General features: G+C 48.5%; 1 non-coding gene across 1 annotated transcript; it reads right to left on the bottom strand.

Moving 5' to 3' along the window:
• Nucleotides 1–10,087: 10,087 nt before the first annotated feature.
• LOC138394914 (U6 spliceosomal RNA) lies at nucleotides 10,088–10,194 on the bottom strand. The gene has a single exon (XR_011235431.1). It is a non-coding gene; the product is annotated as a U6 spliceosomal RNA (small nuclear RNA).
• Between the last annotated feature and the right edge of the window lie 4,321 nt (nucleotides 10,195–14,515).

Below are 14,515 nucleotides of genomic sequence, written 5' to 3'. Positions count from 1 at the left end.
TTCAGTATACACACACACACACACACACACACAGAGAGAGAGAGAGAGCACAAGACAACACACTCATGTGCTTTCACCTATGTCTTCTCATTTTTTTTTTTTTTTTGTGACAGAGTCTCACTTTGTTTCCCAGGCTAGAGTGAGTGCCGTGGCATCAGCCTTGCTCACAGCAACCTCAAATTCCTGGGCTGAAGTGATCCTCCTGCCTCAGTCTCCCCAGTAACTGGGGCTACAGGCATGCGCCACCATCCCCAGCTAATATTTTCTATATATTTTTAGTTGTCCAGCTAATTTCTTTCTATTTTTAGTAGAGACGAGGTCTCGCTCTTGCTCAGGCTGGTCTCGACCTCATGATCTGGAGCAATCCTCCCAGAGTGCTAGGATTACAGACGTGAGCCACCACACCCGGCCTGTCATCTCATTTTTATTATTCTCCTTGAAATAACCCTTTGAGGAGAGAAAAAGAGGTCTTAATTTATGCTCCTCCTTTATGGGTGCAGCACCTGCCTCCTTACTTTATGAGTCAAGGAAGGACTAAGTAACTAACTGGCTGAGGGTCACAGAGCTGGTGAATGACTGAGACACGGGTGGAGCTCGGGCACTGTGCCCATTCTGCCCTGAGGTGCTCGGGGCCTCTCATCTACAGATTATTTCTAGTTCCTGCAAATAATCTAGTCACAAAGGCAAGAACAGTAATTCTTGCTGCCAAGACCAAACAATCGAAACTTCCTGGCTGAAGGAAAGGATATCCAATCGAGGAGCAAACTGACACTCTTTGACTTCTCAATTCCAAGCATGAATAGATCACAGCATCTGAGGGAAAACATGATGGCAGGGAGCTGAATTTTGCGGGGTGTGGGTATAACAACATAGGACTGCTTGTAATCAAAAAAGAACAAAGCATTTTCACAAATGATAACTTAATACTATCACTGCCCCAGAGAGGAAAAAACAGACTTCCTCTGTGAGAATCCAAGAGTGTGTTCATGGTCTAGAAGCATCCAAATACACTCTAAGACAAGTTATACATTTTTTTTTTTTTTTTGACACAGAGTCTCACTCTGTTGTCCAGGCTAGAGTGCCGTGGCATCAGCCTCGCTCACAGCAACCTCAAACTCCTGGGCTCAAGCGATCCTCCTGCCTCAGCCTCCCGAGTCGCTGGGACTACAGGCATGCGCCACCATGCCCGGCTAATTTTTCTATATATATTTTAGCTGTCCATATAATTTCTTTCTATATTTTTTTTAGTAGAGATGGGGTCTCACTCTTGCTCAGGCTGGTCTCGAACTCCTGAGCTCAAGCAATCCACTCGCCTCGGCCTCCCAGAGTGCTACGCGCATTACAGGCATGAGCCACCACGCCTGGCCCAAGTTATATATTTTTAATTTTTTTTTTAGAGACAGGATCTCTTAGACTTCTCACATCTAATAATATAGTCACAGACATGAAAAGCATTCATTGCTTAATTGTTTAAATAGCAACATATGGAGGAAAAACAAAAATGTCTGATAATAGCAGAATGATTAATTAAAAAGCAGTATATTTGCCTTATGACATAATGTGCAGCTATTTAAAAATATCCTACAGGCTCCTTGAAGAAATGGCTGTTTCTGATTCTAAGACTGGGGCAAGAAATATAGAAGATGAACGTGGAAGATCTTTTAGTGCCATAAAGTAAGAAAGTATGAAGAACAAAAACAAAACTAACAACAAACCCCACAATGATGGGGATAGGTTAAAGGGAAACACGCCACTGAAAGATCTGCCCACAGCTGGAACAATTTGAGCCAAAAAATACAGTGATATCAAAGCATGAAATAAACATCCATGAGTCCATACTGATATCAGTAAGTGGCTAAATAACTGAATAAATAAGGAACAATAGACAAATCTGCCATGCAGAAAAATATCAAATAATTTCTTAATTTTTCGTTCTGTTCTTCATATTGGATAATTTGTTTGTGTTCAAGTTTGCTGATTCTTCCTTCTACCAGCTTAGATCTGTGAAGCCCCTCTAGTGATTTCTTTCATTTTAGTCATTATATTTTTCAACTGCAGAATTACCATTTCTTAAAAAATAATTTCTATGCCTTTATTGATATTCTCTATTTGGTAAGTCATTTTGTTATACTTTCCTTTAATTCTCTCTCTCTCTTTCTTTTTTTTTTTTTGAGACAGAGTCTCATTCTGTTGCCCAGGCTGGAGTGCCGTGGCGTCAGCCTAGCTCACAGCAACCTCAAACTCCTGGGCTCAAGGGATCCTCCTGCCTCAGCCTCCTGAGTAGCTGGGACTACAGGTGCCACCACCATGCCCAGCTAATTTTTCTATTTTTAGTAGAGATGGGGTCTTGTTCTTGCTCAGCCTGGTCTCAAACTTCTGAGCTCAAGTGATCCTCCCGCCTCACCTCGGCCTCCTAGAGTGCAAGGATTACAGGCGTGAGCCACTGCGCCCAGCCAAGTCAACTAAATTAGAAGCCAATAATAAATAGTTAAGTAGGCCAGTGGCAATGGCTGGTTCCTGTAGTCCCAGCACTTTGGGAGGCTGAGGCAGGAGGATCCTTTGAGCCCAGGCGTTCAAGCCTGCAGGGAAGTTATGATAGCACCACTGCAATTCAGCCTGGGCAACAGAGCAAACCCTAAAAACAAAAACAAAAAACTTGGAAATGAATGAAAATACTACATATTCAAACGTGAAAAATGTACCAAAATGCACCAAAATTTCCCAAAATTTCAAAGGAAATCCAAAATACTTAAGCTGCTTTTTTTTAAAAGGCTGAAATTTAATGACCTAAGCATTCAACTTATGGAGTTAGAAAACAATACAACTAAATATAGCAGAAAGTAGATGTTAAAAAGACAAAAATCAATGTAATAGAAAACAAATATACATTAGAAAGAATCAACTTTCAACGTTGTTTCTTTGTTTTACATAGGGCAAATATAAAAAAAAAGTTGCTTCTTTGAAAAAAACTGATAAAATAGACAAACTTCTGATAAAAATTGATGGGAAAAGGGAACAAGAAAGAGATTAAGAGTTAAAACGGGAAGGTCTTGTAACTGCAGAGACAGGAGAAATTAAAATCTAAGAGAAGATGGTTAGCTTTATGCCACTATATTTGAAAACTTCTATTAAGCAGAAAAATTCCTAGAGAATTACATTAAAATTGACTCAATAATGACTATTAAGCCAGAATTGTCATCTGACTATTAAATAAATTAAAAGAGTGGGTTCCTTACAGCAGTCCCTGTGACATCTGAAGTACCTGAGCTCTCGGAGAGAACAATGGATTTAGGATTCAAAAATATCCCGGGGGGGGGGGGGGGAGCCTCCCCTGGGAGGTAGCAGAGGTAGCAGGTGGAGCCACACACTGCGGATGAGGGCAAGAAAGGCCCCAAGGAGGAGGAGACTAAGACCACTAAAAAACAAATAAAAAACTAAGATACACCTAATAAAATTAAGTTCCGAATTTGTGCATCAAAATGTATGTGCGCCGTGGCTCACGCCTGTAATCCAGCACTCTGGGACGCCGAGTTGGGAGGATCGCTCGAGGTCAGGAGTTCGAGACCAGCCTGAGCAAGAGCGAGACCTCGTGTCTACTAAAAAATAGACAGAAATTAAGCAGACAACTAAAACTATATAGAAAAAATTAGCCAGGCATGGTGGCGCATGCCTGTAGTCCCAGCGCCTCGGGAGGCTGAGGCAGGAGGATCGCTTGAGCCCAGGAGTTTGAGGTTGCTGTGAGCTAGGCTGACGCCACGGCACTCACTCTAGCCCGGGCAACAGGGTGAGACTCTGTCTTTAAAAACAAACAAACAAACTTGTGTTCATCAAACACCGAAGTGTAAAGATAAATCACAGATATTTACAACAAACATCATTGACAAAAATGTAATATCCAAAACATAGCACTACGAAACAATAAGAAAAAGACAAACCATTCAGTAAGAAACTGGTAGGTACGAAGACGGGAGTGAACAGGTATTTCAGAGAAGAGGAAACATGGCCAATAAACATAAGAGGCTCAAATGCATTGTCATGGAAGCAGGAATAAAAACCAGAAAGAGATGCTACTTCAGACCCATCAGACTGACAAAACAAGTTTTTAACGCCTCATAATATTCGTGTTGGGGAGTGACAACTTGAATCTCCAGACAAGGGTGAGGGTTGTCAGTCCAAACAGGTGATACTCCAGTTTGGCACAATCCTTCGAGGCCAAAAACTCGCATCTCCACCACGAGCAACCATGCGCACGGTCCACCGGAGAAACTCCAGACAGCAGCACCAGGAGGGCAGGTGAGGATGGAGGGAGGGCGAGGACGCTCTGCAGCCTGTACGATGGTGACAAGCTGGGTGCGGGCGGGGGCAGAGACCAGGGGAAACGGGTAGCCAGGGGCAGGGGCAGCAACCTGGCATGGGCGGCCGGGCAGGGGCAGGGCCAGGGTCAGCGGTCAGGGAGGGCCGGGCCTGGGCCGGGCAGGGGCAGGGCCAGGGTCAGCGGTCAGGGAGGCCCGGGCAGGGGCCGGGCAGGGGCAGGGGCAGGGCCAGGGTCAGCGGTCGAGGGGCCCGGGCAGGGGCAGGGGCAGGGTCAGCGGCCCGGGGAGCTGCAGACCGGGACCCGCCTCGCGCCGGAGAGCCGCGTTGCTCAGCAACCGAGGCGGGCGGGACGCCGGGTCCCGGTGGCGTGCTTCCGCTCTGCGCGCCCGGCCGGCCGGAAGTGACGCTCGGGGCGGGGCCTGCGGAGTGCGGCTGGCGGTGCGGCGGCAGGTGAGTGAGCGCGGCCGGGTGCTCCTGGCGGGTGCTCCTGGCAGGTGCTCGCGGCGGGCAGCCTGGGGGTCCCCGTCTTGGCTCCGGCGCCGGGTCTGTCCGCCTCGGCGCCCCCGGCCCCTCTCCACGCCGCACTTGACCCCGGCCCCTCACGGACCCCCGAGTCCCCGCCGCCCCCTCGGCGGTGGCGCGCAGGCGGCGTCCGCGAGTGGCGCCGGTGAGACGGCTGCGGCCGGAGCGGAAGGTCAGGCCCGGCCTCGCCCCTCCCGCAGCCTGGGCTTCCGTGGCGGGCACTTGGAGCCCAGTTTTCCCCGGAGACGGGACTGACTGACTCCCGCTGGGCTCCCTCGCGCCCCAGTTGGCTCCGCAGCGTGTCGCCGTCGGCACTTCGCCGCGCTGCACAGCGAAACAAGAACGTCTCTTACGAAGGTCAGATGCCCACGTTGTGTCCCATCGGGACGTTGTCTGTAAGACACACTGGCAGAGAACCCAGAACTCAGCTGCTGTTTGCACACCTGTAGGGAGATCACTCACGTACAGTCTGTTTTACTGAACAAAAAGCAAGACAGCGTTTAAAAGGGAAGAAAGCAGCCTGCGGAAGGTTTCCCAGTTTCCCGTAAGCTGAATGCAGGAGGCTGTCGAGGAGTTTGCCCGGGAGCGGGCTGCTGTTTTATCAGAGGAGGCAGCTTCGGTTGCTTGTGGGTTCTCGGGAACCTGGCGGTTTACTGCCTTGCATGTGCCAGCTGCTACTGCCGTTCTGCCGACAGCACCACATCACACCGCTTCTGTCACCGCAGCCTCACAGGGAGCATTCAGGTAGAGCAGCTGGGACCAGCTCCACAAATACTCCCGAGTGTGTGCTGGGTGCCAGGCTTCTACGTGCTGAGGACATGGTGCTCGGCAAAACAGACACCATTCCTGTCCTCAAGGAGCCAGTCTCCTGCAGGGGACAGGTAATACATTAGATAAATAATCAAAGTATGGAGCCCGTAAACAGGGAAGGAGGAAATAACGGAAATGACCCAAGCTTCAAGGGGACATTTATTCAGGCAGTTTACCAGTTCTGAGTCCTGATTGCACGGATTGGGATGCTTTGGGCTTCAAGTATCAGGAATCCATTCAAACTGATTCCAGCTATGGGGGGATTCCACCGGCTTTCACAGCGGAAGGTCTAGGGAACCAGAGTAAGACGAGTCTGAGACTGGAGTGAGATCATGGTGGGGGATATCTTACTAGTTCTCCACCCTTTCATATACCTTCTCTCTGCCCTGTTTCCCTCTGTGTTGGCCTTTTTCTCAGGCTCCTACTTCTTCTTCTTCTTTTTTTTTTTTTGAGACAGAGTCTCGCTCTGTTCGCCCTGGCTAGAGTGTCGTGGCGTCAGCCTAACTCACAGCAACCTCAAACTCCTGGGCTCAAGCGATCCTCCTGTCTCAGCCTCCTGAGTAGCTGGGACTACGGGCATGCGCCACCATCTCGCTCTTGCTCAGGTTGATCTTGAACTCCTGAGCTCAAACAATCCACCCGCCTCAGCCTCCCAGAGTGCTGGGATTACAGGCGTGAGCCACCACACCCGGCCTCTAATCAGATTTTAAAAGTCAGCTGCTCCTGCAAGCTGTAGATTTCAAAGCAAATGGTTAATGAATGTATTAATAAATTATTCTTCTAAGAAAAGTTTATGAGCAGAGCATAGCGAGAATTGGGCATTTATTCAGACATGTGAATGTGTTTGTTTAGTTTATGTTATTTTGTCCTTGGGAAACAAAGGCAATAAAAACAACTGTATGCCCTCAAGTTCCTCGCGGTCTAGGGGCCTTCCCAGTGACTCGGTAGGGAGCAGAGTGAGGGGGTCTACTGGGTGGAGGAGCGTGAGGGGTCAGCCACGAAGGGGGCTTTGAAGACACAGTGAAAGCTGCTGGAAGAAGAAGCGCAGGTGAACCAGTGAGTGCAAAAGGGCGGCACTGTGACCCGGGGAAACACTGCTAGAACACGTGGTGGGCGTGGGGTCTGGGGAGGGGACCCGAGAGAGGCAGGAGCCAAGTGGTGAAAAGACCTGGAGCTAAACTAAGGTATTTCAGCTTCGTTCCAAAGTTGTGATGAGTCATTCTAGAATTTTAACCAGGGCACGATCCAATGATATTGTAGCTCTTACAGTGTTTGCAAGGGCCACAGGAAGACAGGTGGGAAGCAATGAGAAAATGACCTAAAGCAACGGCCCTTGAAAGGAAGGCTAACCTGAAGAGATAGACAAGTCAGAATCTACAGGACTTGTTGAATGTTTCAAAATGCACCGTACATCTCACAAAATTGGTTTTTATAAATTACAGCCCACAAACTTGATGAATTTTGTTCCCACTCGCACTTTGTCTCAAACTCCTGAGCTCAAATGGTCCTCCCACCTCGGCCTCCCAGAGTGCTGGGATTACAAGCACTACGAGCCACGGCGCCCAGCCTCCCCTCTCACTTTGTAAAATTGTTCATGAAACTTAGGGTATTAGAATGAAAAAAAAAAGAAAAAAGAAAATGCTAACTCTTAACCAAACAACTTCAAAGCAGATGCTAAGAAATCAAGTGACTTATTTCTAAAGTGGAGCAAATTTTAAAATAATCAGAGGTGGGGCGTGGGGGAGAAGTGTGCTGGCTTATAGTTGAAAATCACTTTAGGGGGCGTGGGGGAGGAGGGGAGGGGTAAACACTTAGCTGTCTGGTACAGTGGACACTATTTGGGTGATGGACACACTGAAAGCCCCAACTTAAGCATTATAAAAGGTATCCATGTAGCAAAAACGTGTACCCCTTAACATTTTGAAATTAAAAAAAGAAAAGAGTGATTGGCTAGGCCAGGCGCGGTGGCTCACGCCTGTAATCCTAGCACACTGGGAAGCCAAGGCGGGTGGATCATTCGAGCTCAGGAGTTCGAGACCAGCCTGAGCAAGAGCGAGACTCCGTCTCTACTAAAAATAGAAGGAAATTATATGGACAACTAAAAAAAAAAAATATATATATATATATAAAATTAGCCAGGCATGGTGGCGCATGCCTATAGTCCCAGCTACTCGGGAGGCTGAGGAAGGAGGATCGCTTGAGCCCAGGAGTTAGAGGTTGCTGTGAGCTAGGCTGACGCCACGGCACTCTAGCCAGGGCAACAGAGCAAGACTCTGTCTCAAAAAAAAAAAAGAGTGATTGGCCATATGTTGGTGATTGTTGAACCTGGGTAATGGGTACATGGGGCTGGTGTTCTCTACTTTTGTGAATGTTTGAACATTTACATAACAAAAAATTTTAAAAAATAATGATAAAGAAGTAAATTGAAGCTAAGGCCTACTTGTAGAGTTGAGCAAAAGTGATCAAATTTGAGTTACACTTTATCTTTTTAAGAGGTTTTGCTTTCTTTCTCCACCCTTCCCCCCCTTTTGTGGGGCAGTCACAGGACATCAAGTCTGCCTGAGAATTCAGGAGAAAGGCTTACTCCGTGTTATTTTCTGGACAAACCTGCAAAACTTATTCTTTATAGTAGTCGTTCATCTGAAATGCAGATAGCTGTTGATCCTCAACTTGTTTTTAGGAGATTCTGTTACTGAAAGGTTGGCTTTTGTCCTCAAGCCTGCGTCAGAGGAACAAGGACAAGTGGCTTGAGGAGAAGGAAGGAGATTTGTTGATTTGCCAGCAACTGAGGAGGCTGGAGACTCCTGTCTCTGATGCCATGTCCCAATGATACGCAGAAATACGGAGCTGCTGAAGGGTTCTCTGCTTCAGGCAATTGCTGTTCAACTGCAGTTGACGGTCCTGATGGTCCCGTCTCTGCTGAGGACAATCCCCTGACCTCCGCCCAGGACCTCCCTCCTCCCTCACCGGGTCTGGCTGGCTGGGCCAGCTCTGACAGCACAAAGAACAAAAGACGTTCCCCTTCCCCTCAAAGCTGGCCTGAAGCAGGGATGCGGGTCCTTGTTGTCAAAAAGAGTGAGAAGGTTTTAGAGAGACAGAAAACGCTTGCTGTTTCTGTTTTCCTGTTTCCCATCGTCGATATTTCCCTTCCATATCTGTGGGGGCTGGGGCGACCACTGTTACAGTCCTGTGAGTCCTCAGTTGCCGTAAAGGGTTCCATCTCTCTAAAGGCAGGCTCTGGTGTGGGGTGAGAGCCGACTGCATGTGCTGAGATACTTCTGCTCTGCCCGGGATCCACGCGTGACCTTTAAATTTGTTCTCATTTGGAGGTTGAGTCTGGGCCTATTCTTTGTCTTTGGATTTTTCCTGGGGAAGGAGGAAGGAGTTTCTTGCTGTAAACAGTTGAACACTGTAGCTGTCATTGTCTGACATCTGCTTTGCTCAGCTGAAAAATCCAGTACCGCCTAGTTGGTTATCGTGGGTGTTTCTCTCAAATACCTCCTGCTCAGCTGCTGTCAAAATATATGGACACTCTTGGCAGTGATACAAACCACATACCATAGAGGACATTCTTAACTGGTTTGTGTCTACAACAGCTAGCGTTAGGCACAAGCCTTTGGGCACACTCGCTGTGGGACTGGCCACTGATTATAGATCCTGGAGTCCATGGGGAAATCCAGGCTGTGGAGCAGAGAGAATGATTGAGTTATCTTATTCGTCTTTTTGTCTAGAGACATGCTCCACAAACGTCTCTTTATCCACCTAACTGGTGTGTCTCGAGTGCCTACTGTGTGTTTGGCTGAGGGGAACAGCAGGCAGCCTCCTGCCCGTAAGCGGCTTGCTTCCTGGCGCGCAACAGGAGTATGATGGGTGCCTTGCAGGAAAAATGCTGAGTTCTCTGGGGCGGAAGGTGGTTAGCCAGGGTCAGCAGGGGTCACACCAAACAGCTCCGAGGCTTCGTGCTGTTAAAGCTGAGCCTTGGAGGATTAAATCCGGACAGACATTCCAGGCAGCAGGACCAGCACCTGCGAAGGGTTGAAAGTTCATATCCCTTACTGGTCAAGTCGTGGTTCCAGCTAAGTGGCCAAGGCTGTCAGCAGGTAATTCACAGATGAAAGAACACAAATGCCCCCAGTGAATGCATGACCAGAGGCGGAATATTCTGTTCCAGGGTACCTTGAGCGCACGTTTGGAGGTTGTCGCAGGGGTGCTCAGCTGCTCGTCTGCCCTGAACCCGAGGATGGTCTGCATCCGTCTGGGAGGGTCATCCCCTTAGACCCAGGGTGGAGCTTTGGGCGGGATGCGCATGCTGGCGAGGGAGGAAGGGGACAGCCACCCGGCCAGCGCAGCCACAGCATCCCTGGCGATCCGCGGGTGACAGGTCACAGCCAGATGGCCCTCACATCCTGTTCCAGATAACTATGTTTCTCTCTGTCTTTTTTTTTTTTTTTTCCACTTCACGAATTTGTGTATCATTCTTGCACAGGGGCCATGCTAATCTTCTCTGTATCGCTCCAATTTTAGTATATGTGCTGCCAAAGCGAGCACTAAATAACTATTTTTTAGAAGAGTAATCCAACTGAGTGCAAATTAGGGGCAAGAGTTCCCCCACCGAAAGAAATAAGTCTATGCTGCTCTTACCTTAAGAATGACTTTTTTTTTTAATTTATTTATTTATTTTTTTTTTGAGACAGCGTCTCACTCTGTTGCCTGGGCTAGAGTGCCGTGGTGTCAGCCCAGCTCACAGCAACCTCAAACTCCTGGGCTCAAGCGATCCTCCTGCCTCAGCCTCTTGAGTAGCTGGGACTGCAGGCATGCGCCACCATGCCCGGCTAATTTTTCTATATTTTTAGCTGTCCACATAATTTCTTTCTATTTTTTAGTAGAGACGGGGTCTCACTCTTGCTCAGGCTGGTCTCGAACTCCTGAGCTCAAATGATCTGATCTGCCCACCTCGGCCTCCCAGAGTGCTGGGCGTGGCTGAGCCACCGCGCCCAGCCTAAGAATGACTTTTGACCTTACCAGTATATTTTACTAGAGTGGTGAGGTGATCTTTTCGTGTTTTGGTTTTGTTTATTTGTTTTCAGACAGGGTCTTGCTCTGTCGCCCAGGCGGGAGTGCCGTGGCATGATCACAGCTCACTGCAGCCTTGAACTCCTGGGCTCAAGCGATCCTCCTGCCTCAGCCTCCGAGTAGCTGGGACTGCAGGCCTGTACCACTGCTCGCCTTGCCTATTTTTTGATGCAGTGTGTTAAGAGACTTTTGTTTTTGTTTTCTGTCTCTCTGACTCAGTGGGTTGTTCTTAGAGAAAGAACCCTTGGAGAAAAGGGAGGCAGGCTCCTGTTACTTCCTTTCTGCATATGTATTATATATTTCCTGCCTCCTTCAGATATTAGCGGGCTGCACGAACTGTTGCTGGATCTTGTTATTCTTCCCCAGCATCAGTTTCCACTGTGGACTCAGCCTGTGGACTCCCTGGAGGACAGGTGTGGCGTCCGCAGCGGCCTTGACCCAGACCAGTGGCTGAGTGGCTGGTTTACTGATGGTGCCGTGGTGCCAGGGAATAATCTGTCTGAATGAACATCCACAGGGATTATGTGTTTATCTTACTTGAGGTTATCCTTAAAGTTAGATCTTTTACCTTCATCGATATGTGTTATATTGATGTGTTTTCCTTCTGATCGCACACATTTTTCTTTACATCTGGTTTTGTTCTGCATGGCATTAAATCAATAAATGGATTTTATAGTTACCATGTCAGAAGCTCAGAACTGACAGGAGAAAATTCCAGTCATTGACTTTCTGCAATTCTGGGAACCAGTTTTCAGTTTCTGTCCTCGAGAGCCAGAGCGGCCTTGCTAGAAGTGACAGGCAGGAACACCGGATGCCGGCGAGGTAAACATACAGATCTCTTAACCTCATGGTCTTTTTCCTTTGGCATCTTTCTTTCATCTGTTATATCTTAACTAAAGCTTTTCTTTTAGGTGAGAAAGTTCTTAATTCCCTTTTGGTGTCTTGAAACTGTTCATTTAATTTCATGTGTGTGTATACATGGGATTCGGGGCCAGCTACGGTGGCTCCTGCCTGTAATCGGCACTTTGAGAGGCTGACGTGGGAGGATCGCTTGAGGCCAGGAGTTCAAGACCCTCCCCGCTCCCTTCCCCATCGCTACAAAAAACCCAGAAAAATTATCTGGGCATGACGGCTTGCACCTGCAGTCCCAGCTACTCGGGAGGCTGAGGCGGGAGGATCGCTTGACCCTAGCGGTTTGAGGTTGCTGAGCTGTGGTGGCCGCTGCGCTGCAGTCCAGGCAACAGAGTGAGACCCTGCCCCTTCACTAAAAAATACAAAAAGAGATCAAGTAGGGATTTTGTTTTCCTTTTAAGATATCTATTGACTCGTTGCTAATAAATGTTAACAGTTCCCTAGGACTTGTGTTCTCAATTCTCACACCGAATTTTGCTAGCACAGAGATCCAGATTTTTGTCCCTAATTGGAAGTTCCCTCTTTTAAGTGGGAGTGGTTATTTAAAGCTCATAAAGCCCACAGACTGTGGGTCTTCCTTGTGCTGGCGAATGAACTAATAATCATACTTGGTACCCGGGATACAGTTTGTCCTAAATTTGTGGCTTGCAGGAGCTTCCTTGCGGCACGAGAGGCCGGCTACCCAGTTTCTCTCGCACCTCTCTCCGTGGAATTTAACAACGGCAGTTGCAGTTTGAAACAAAAAGGGGAAAAGCTCAGAATTCATGGAAATACAAATTCAGTTTCGGGGGAAATGAGGTACTTTATTTTTGAGGCTATGAGGGTCAGTTTGGTACTTTGAGCCACTTCCGCTCCTTGCGTTGTGGCCCCGTGGACAGCAGGACCGCAGACTCCTAGCTGGGGGAGAAGAGGTTTGTCCTCAAGTCCTTGCATTCAATTCTAGTGTCTTCCTCGGTGCTTTCCGGAGTGGGAAGATACACCGTACCCAGCACCACCTGCCGGTGCCTCGGAGAGTTCCCCCACTGCTAATGGCAGGCTGCAGAGCAAACACACCCCCAAAGGGTCCGGAAGCTTCCCTGCCCCCCACAGGAGAGAGAATTTTGTATCCTGCTCCCAAAGCTTCTAGAAGATCACCATGTTCACCCTGGCAACAAGACCAGAGGGCTCTGGCACTGCATTGTTGGAGAAGCTTCGGCGTATATGGGAAGAAGAGGCTGAAAGATAAAGCCAGGTGGGAATCCGGTGGGGGTTAGACCTCGTCTCCATGGACTTTGTCCCTTGGAAAGTTTTCTTGTGCTACGCTAGAGAGAGCCCTGAGAAAACCCAGGTAATAACCTGTAAAATTAAAAAGTACTCACTTTGGGAGCCCACTCACGTCAAAAGCTTCAGGTTAACACTAGGATTGAGAAGTTAAATTTTGGTTATTAGCTTGTTGAGTTTTGGTTTTTGTCTTCTTAAGTAGCAAACGGCCTGACTCTCTCTGGTTGTGAGTGCAGATGCTAAAGTACGTCAAGGGCAGTGCCTGGCTCAAGTCTTCCTGACCTGGAATCCATGAAGGATTTTCTCTGGCAATCGGTTATCTTTGGCCGCTGCTTCTGGTGTTTTTAATGACCGTAGGAAGGCAAATCAGTAATACCTTCTCGCCGTCGATGAGCACATGTTGGAACCTGTCTCACGCTCGCATTTGCAAACTGGGCGACTGGCGAGGTGGCTGCTTTGGCTGTGCCGCTTTGGTAACTACGCCTGTTTTCTGGTGGCCAAGTAGAGTTCCCAGGAAAATCTTACCTGGGGACCCTAAGAAGGAGTTTCTGGAAACTTTTTATTTTGAGGAGACAGCCCTTGTCTGAGTGCAGTGCGCACACCCTTCCTGAAGCAGGCGTGGGACTTGTGTGGAGGATGTTCGCAGTTGGAGCTCCCGTCCCGTGGGCGTTTACACCGTCCCCGGTTGCCGGGCTGAGGTGACCCGTGTGGAACTCTGGTGCTAGCGGTGTTTTGGGGTATCATCATAAATGAGTGACACTGTGGGGAACTACAAGCATCTCTTTTTTTCCACAGTGGAAAGGGAAATGGCTGCAATGGGTGGCTTTCTGGAAGCCAGTAATTATTTTGTCATGGGGAGTTGTAGCATGCCAAGAGATTTGGCTGCTCTTTCAGTATTTCTTTATTTACCACAAAATTCCACTATTGTTGATATTCTTGCAAAGACAGAACAAAACACAAAAAGCCCCACCCTTTGGAGCAAAGCAGCTGCAGGGTAAGGCAGCTCTAAGGCATGAACCGGGGCTGCCTACGGAGAAGCCGCTTCGCCTGCCTGAGTCTCTGGCCCCAGCCCGCCCCCTTGCTAAAGGTTTTCTTTTCTTTTTTGATTTTTTTTTTTTAAACTTTTGGTTTCGAACTACTTACGGATTCCCAGGCTGTTGGCAAAAATAGGACAAAGCTGTTCTTTGTACCCTGGACGCGGCTTCCCTGAAGGTAACATCTTACGTAACCAGTGTTATCAAAAGCAGGAAATGGACGTTGGCTCTGCGGCTGAGCAGACCTCAGACCTTCCTCCTCCCGATTTCACCAGTTTTACACGCACCCATTTGTGTATTGCTAACTTGTGAAACTTCATCACGAGTAGATGTTGGTGCAGCCTGCACCAAAATCAGGCTACGGAACTGACCCTGGCAACGAAACTCCCCGGACCCCTCCACACTCCCCGTGTCCTCGTCCCTGACTCCCAGGACTGCTCTGAGCACACGAATGCTCAGCTGCCCACTTTTCCCGCGTGGTCGTGTCTGGCCGCAGACGTGGCGGAGGGACCTGCTGGTTTGCCCTCAGAGGCCGGCTCGGGTGGGTGATTCCAGTGGGAAGGAGTCCTTGGTATGATTTATTGTTTCCT

The sequence above is a fragment of the Eulemur rufifrons genome, chromosome 14, assembly GCF_041146395.1.
Source record: "Eulemur rufifrons isolate Redbay chromosome 14, OSU_ERuf_1, whole genome shotgun sequence".
Lineage (NCBI taxonomy): Eukaryota > Metazoa > Chordata > Mammalia > Primates > Lemuridae > Eulemur > Eulemur rufifrons.
The sequence above is the reverse complement of the archived record's forward strand: the minus strand, read 5'-3'. Positions and strand labels throughout refer to the sequence as shown.